This window comes from Melopsittacus undulatus, chromosome 1 (assembly GCF_012275295.1).
Source record: "Melopsittacus undulatus isolate bMelUnd1 chromosome 1, bMelUnd1.mat.Z, whole genome shotgun sequence".
NCBI classification, from domain to species: domain Eukaryota; kingdom Metazoa; phylum Chordata; class Aves; order Psittaciformes; family Psittaculidae; genus Melopsittacus; species Melopsittacus undulatus.
The window spans coordinates 43,738,040-43,744,952 of NC_047527.1; the positions used below are offsets into that span (position 1 = coordinate 43,738,040).

Genomic DNA, 6,913 nt, shown 5'->3' on the forward strand with positions numbered 1-6,913 from the left:
AATAAGCAGCAGGACAAAACCCTGGCTCTACTGAAGTCAGTAGCAAAATAATATTGATTTCCAGGGGGCACGATATCACCTCATGACTTCATGGCATTCCAATTCCATGGTAACAAAATCCAAGCAAGAGGCAGTACTTGAAAGCTTTTCTTAGATATCCATCTCTCTAGAGCTGAGATGGGTTTCTCTGGAGATTTCCAGTCCTGGTTATTGCTTTATTCATCAGCACAGCTAGTCTCAAGTTTGTGGATCTCCACACCCGGACACAAAGACCACTGAAATTTCCAAGTTCCTCCAAGTAGTTTGGCATTTCATTTCAGTTGCCACAACTGCTAAACAGTGCCTGTGTTGATTTCTTCACGTGACAATCTAGATATCTAGAGAATACAACAGGTGTATCTAACTTAAAAACAAAATCATTTACACTTTAATGGGAATTGGAATGGTTTAGACTTAAATTGGCACATCTTTCCTGCACTTCCATTGTGTCTTCATTGTAAGATTCCCAATTTAAGGCAATGTGATAAGACACAAGCTTTTTTTGCAAGACCATTAACATCCCCACATCCCCAACCAACACTAATATCTGTGGTGATCACAAAATGGTGACTTTTTACAATTCTCAAGATTTTAAAATATATGTATCAATGACCTTCTGCTAAAACTTTCAAATAAAATGCTCATGTTTTTCCAAACACAGTCCCTTTAGTAGCTTTGCTAATGATGCAGGATAAGGATCTGTTTCATTACACTCTTCTTGGCCATTTGTCCTGGTTTGAGCAGTAGCAGTCATTTTTTCTCCTTCTTGGTAGCTGGTGCAGTGCTGTGTTTTGACTTTTGGGCTGGGAACAGTTGCTGATAGCAAGTATGTTTTGAGTTACTGCTCAAATGTTTGGTTTGTCCAAGGGCTTTCTGAGCTCATGCTCTGCCAGGGAGGAGGGGAGGCCGGGAGGAAGGAAAGACAGGACACCTGACCCAGGCTAGCCAAAGAGGTATTCCATACCATAGCACGTCATGCCCAGGATGTAACCGGGAGTTACCCGTAAGGGCTGGAGCTTGGGGGATGGAGGAGGTATCAGTCGGTGCTTGGTCGGGCAGAGTGGAGTGAGCAATGGGTTGGTGGCTGGTGAGGTGTTGTATTCTCTTCACCTGTTATTTCCTTTATCATTATTATTTGTAGTAGCAGTAGCAGTAGTGATTTGTGTTATACCTTAGCTATTAAACTGTTCTTATCTCAACCCGTGGGGGCTACGTTCTTTGGATTCTCCTTCCTAACTCTCCAGGAGTTGGGGGAGCAAGGGGGGGAGTGAGTGCACAAGCTGTGCAGCTTGGTTTTAAACCACGAAACCATTCCAATTGCTACACACACAACTGACCCCTGTACATGCCCACTCCATTTTCAGCAGAAGTGTCACTCTTGTGCTGTTTGTGCAAGTGGACACAATTTTGAGCATCTGCTCCCAAACGATTATAAATCAAGGAACTTTCACGCTCTGGGAGCTTGAGAAGATGTGGTGTTATTAATAATGATCACTATTCAAGGAAGTTCAGACTAAGTGACTAAGTGAAGACATCTCCGATGTAAGGCTTTGTTTTGTTTCTGGAAACAACTGAGTGAGCCATCTTCATTCTCACTGTTTTAACATATTTCTGAGGCTATGACCTCTATGAAATTTCAACTATTTTCATTAGCTTAGCAATAACATCAACTTCCTCTGGAATCAGAAACAATACTGTCATTCCACAGCAACACTCCTGAAAGACGTATAGCTTACACACATATTGGGGAATATGAACACTGCTCTTCCTCCTCTATCTAGTTTCAGAAGTCTGAAAAAGCTGGTACAGATCTACAATGCAGGAAGGGAAAATATAAGTAATATGTCATACTAATACTGGATTTGAAACAATGTAAGAAATTAATCTATTTTTCCCAGCAGACCTGATTTGATCAGCAAGCTAATACACCGTGATTTCTTACACAATCTTAACCAACAGCCTTTCATCTCAATAGAAGTGGGACCACCTCTGCCAAGAAAAGGTGTCCCAGAGTCAGAGAACTGTTTTTCTGCACTAGTTACTTGCCTAGGTACACAATGAGTGCAATGCACCCCATGCATGAACACCACGTAATACCAAATTTGAAGATAAAAGGTCTGACTCATCATTCCATTGCACCAGTTCTGTGCCTGCGGGGCTCCATGTTCTTCATTGGTGACTCAGTCCCAAGACTCCCCTCTCTCCAGGAAAAACATGACAAGTCATGCAGTACATGTCAGGCTTACCCATCAACTCTAATTCCCATTTGCATGTCAAAACTAATTGGAATGTAACATTCCATACCACTTACATTTTACTGTTATGCCTAGAATAGGAACATATATAATTAAAGAGCAGCAGTTTAAAACACAGGCATTAGAATTAACCCTGTGTATTTGGCAACACACTTAAGGGTCCCTGTTTAAGAAAACAGTCCTTGCCAAATGTTAATAGTGTGGGTATGTGCACGCTAAGATTAACAGCACAGAATTAAGGAGAAGAAGATTAGTTACTGGAACAAAAAGTTTCTCCAGATCTGTTCTCATTCCAAGATTGCTGCCTTCAATTTCCTAACCCAAAGCTGCTGAAATAGAAGAACTTTTGGACAACTGTAAGATAGGCATTGACTATTCCTTCTGAAAGGACATGTTGTGTTTATGACAGCTATTTTTGGCTTTCAGCTATACAAATATAAAACACTATGAGGCTGATTTTCTTCTCACAGTTTCATGTCAGTATATATTCATTGATTTTAGTGCAATTATATCCGATTATTTGCCTGGCATGGAAGTTAGACAGATCAGTGCTGACCCTTATAAGCAATTCTGAATAGACTTACACAGGGCAAAATGGATAGGAGAAGATAAACCATCCTACAGTCTCTGACAGTGTACAACTACAGAAATCAAAGAAATCATTAATGAAGAACTAAAGCTTCCAAAGCCAAACAAAACAAAAAAATCTATCTTTCATTTTCCTCTAAACCACAATGGACTGCTATCCTGGAGCTTATCATAATGTACATTGTGATTTCTTTCCAGTTTTTTAGTTATGGTATCAGTAGGCTACCACAGCACACAGAGAGCACATGTACATTTGTCTTCAGGAGTGGCTCATGGGGTACTTCCCAGAGTGACCTGAATCTATGGTGGTTGTGCCTGCATGACTTAGTGCCATCCTTCAGTGCCATACTGGGCACTAGTGCACACAGCCAGCAACATGCAGAAAACTGTGTGTGGAAATTATTACATACCATTGGGGACCCTCATATATTGAGCATTACATGCATGAATTATCCACTTGCCTGTGATAACAGTGTGTGCACATATGTAATTTTGTATTTACTACTACCACTGCAAGACTACAGCACCTCATTCTGATTACAGTTATAGCTCATTGAGAGGTCACATCAGGAGCTGGTATTTTATGTGTGACTTTTTATAGGACGGAAAGATTTATTTTAAGGCATTCAGTTCTTTGAATTTTAACTTCGTCTTCTGAGAAAGAAAAAACGAAAGTCCACATAAACCCACAAAAATGTCTATTGCATTATATAGTGACTTGAAATAAATACAGGAACTTGAATGGTAACTGCAAGAGTAGGGTGAAACCCAAAAATGTGTCAGTAGGATAATTCTCTTTTGAGGAGCAATATAAAGACATGGGCTTAAAATAGACATGGCACTGGCTTTCATCTCAGGCTCACTTACCCTTTGACAACCAGAAAACAGCACGAATTAAAAATGTTGCACTCACTACTCTCTACTTGCCACCATTTTATTAGTGAATAGGTGCCCAGTCATGTGTGTGATCATAGGTGCAGAGACAACCTAGTGTTCAGGTAAAAGTTACAGAAACAGCTCCATAACTATACTAGGATTAAATCATAGAATCTATGCCATTTTCCCCCCTTTATTATTAAACTACTACTATACCCCACCAAGAAGGGGAGGAGCAGAGGTATGGCATTCAGAAGTGAAGAATAAGTTACAAAACTTTGAACATGACAAAATGCATTGAAAGCCCACATGTACCAAGTTTGTGATACTGCTTCTTAATTGGTGAACCTCTCATTTTAACATCTTCTAAGACACCAGTAACCATCAAAGATTAACAGACAACACTGACTTCCAGCAATGTTTAAGGTACTACCTAAAAGATCACCAATGCTGACAATGGGATCGAGTGAATAAGAACCACGTTCAGCTGACCACCACAGCCATCAGAAATGCTTAGTTTCCATAGAATCATAGAATGGTTCGGGTTGGAAGAGACCTTAAAGCTCCCCCAGTTCCAACCCCCCTGCCATGAGCAGGGACACCTTCCACTAGACCAGGCTGTTCCAAGCCCCATTCAGCCTGGGCTTAAACACTGCCAGGGATAGGGCAGTCACAGCTTCTGGGCAACCTGTGCCAGTGCCTCACCACCCTCTTAGTAAAGAACTTCTTAGAGAATCACAGAATGGTTTGGGTTGGAAATTACTTTAAAATCATCTAGTTCCAACCCCCCTGCCATGTGCACAGACATCTCCAAGGTTGCTTACCCTTTTTCAATTTGAAACCATTCACCCTTGTCCTATCACTACATGCTAGTGGTAGCTACTCCTCAGCATGGGTAGTAGAAGCTAGTTTGGCTGCGACAACTGAGATTTTCATCACCAACTACCAAACTTTGCCAATAAGCCAGTGAACACACCCGTAAAGACAACACTTCTGCATTATGGGCACCGTCTCACCCCTCTTCCCTCAGCCAGCCATAGCAGGGGACCGCCACAACCCACCAGGTTCCCTCTCCATGCCAACAGCCCCATGGACCTGCTGCATGGTGAGTCTGGGTGGGTCACTGGAAGACAGACACTCACACACCTGACAGGGCTGGAACCCGCACTGAGGATAAACGGGACCTTATTACGACCCCACAGGGGGCAGCCACGGAGAGGAGGAGGACCACGGGGAGGGGTGGGGGGCCCGGGCCAGGGGTCCCCACCCGTCATCGTCCCCCCCCCCGCTGAGGCCGCCCCACACCACAGGCGCCCCCATTGTGCTGAGGGCAAAACCCCGTGCGCCCCCCGCCAGCTGCCCCCCACAGGTAAAAGGCAACAGGCGGCGGCCCCTGCCCGGCACCACACACCCGAGATCGCTACCTCAGAGAACGCTCTGTGGGCTCCCGCCGCCTGGCTCCCGCCGCTGCCGCCGGGGCGGATCAGCTGATATTTACCTGTGAGGTAATGCACGCTCCGTAAGGTCACCGTGCACCCGCCGGCACACGGTGCCAGGCAGGAGGAGGAGGGACGCCGGGAGCGGGAGTTGCTCCTCCGCCACCACCGCCGCCGCCGCGCACGGCGCCGGAGCGGGGCGGCCGCGCCGCGCAGAGGCAGAGGCGGCCGCTGCCGCTGCAGCTCCTGGCACATGCTGCAGGTGTCAGCGCAGGAGCTGCCCCGCCGCCCGCCCGCCGCGTCCGCCCCCCCGAGCTGCGCATGTGCGGCAGCCACACAGCGCCGGCGCGACGCCTCTGCGCAGGCGCGCTTCGGCGGGTGAAGCCGCCGCGAAGCCTCTGCCCGGCTCCGGCGCTCCCCTCGGGGGACGCTTCCCCGCCAGCAGCGCCGCGCGCGCGGGGGAGAGGGAGGGATGACGTAGTGGGGTGTGAGGGTAGGGGCGAGGCTGGGCGGTGGGACCGGGAGCAGCAGCCGGGGTACCCCTGCCCCGAGCTCTCCGCTGGGACGGGGGGTCAGGATGGGGGTGCGGGGACAGCCCCTTCCCCCGTCCGGGGTGGCGGCGGGCCGGGGGAGCGGCGCGGGGAGCCGGTGGGGAGGGATGATGTCATCCTGTTCTACCGGGGAGGGGCGGGGCTTCTCCTGGGGCGGGGCGGGCCAGGGGAGGCGGGGGGGCAACCCGTCTTAATCCCCCCATAGTGAGACAGCGGCACTCTCGGAACGGGGCCGCCTTGGCTGGCTGGTTGCCTGTATGGGTGGGTGATCGGTTCGGCCGTGCCCGGTGCTTTCGGGCTGGAGGAGCCTCTAGGACCTGGTGGCGATCCTTCTCTCACACAGACAGACAGGTCCCGCAAGCCCGGCGCTGGAGCTGTGGGACTGCAACTTCAGCCCCTTCACATGCGATGCGATGATGTATTGGGGAAGGAACCTGGTGTTTAAAGCACGGCCAAAGCCTTGCCTTCGCGTTAGGGCTCTGCAGGTGTAGGGGGTTGTGTACGTGCCCAGCTGTAGTAGGGCTGGCTGGCTGCCGAGGAGCCCTCTGAGCTCATCGGGTGTAGGAAGGGATGGATAACAAACGCTGCTGCTCATCCCACTGCTCTCAAAATCGGCATATTCCTTTTTGGCGAAGGAATCGAATTATTTCCACTGCTGAAGTTCTGTGACCCATTTTTTTTTCTATCTGGTAAGATAAACCATAGGGATTAACCGTGTAGGTTTGATGCACAGCTGCTTGAGGGGGAAATTAGGCACCTTTCAGAGAAACGGCTTCATGTTTCCTTTCATCCATCACGTGTTACCTGAAAATAAGACATTGCCATCTGCATTAGAAATACAACTAAATGTTGAAGCTGGGTGGGTTTCTTTCTCTTCAGCTTTCACAGATTTCTCCCATCCACTTGTGAAAGCAGTTAACTGTGTATAACTTTAGCTATGGTACTCGAGCTTGTGTAATGCTTAAGGGTCTGAGTCCACCCCATCACATGGTGTCAGGAGGTCTGACAGCTTTTGGGGTGCTGCTGCATCTTCCCTATTTTGGGTCTGATCTGAAAACAACCTGAGGAGACCCCAGCTCTGACTGGAGAAAATAAGTAGAAAAGTGAAAACGGAGGAGGTTTAATGGTGTTAGAGGCTCAAGTGTGCCTTAGGAGATAGCTAAGGCAT

General features: G+C 47.8%; 1 protein-coding gene across 1 annotated transcript in view; it reads right to left on the minus strand.

The window, feature by feature from the left end:
* Positions 1 to 5,387, minus strand: part of DTNA (dystrobrevin alpha) — a 229,615-nt gene extending 224,228 nt beyond the window's left edge. The window contains exon 1 of the mRNA XM_034060178.1: positions 5,257 to 5,387. The gene's annotated coding sequence lies outside the window, so the exon portion shown is untranslated. The remainder of the gene's footprint in view (positions 1 to 5,256) is intronic.
* Positions 5,388 to 6,913: the final 1,526 nt, after the last annotated feature.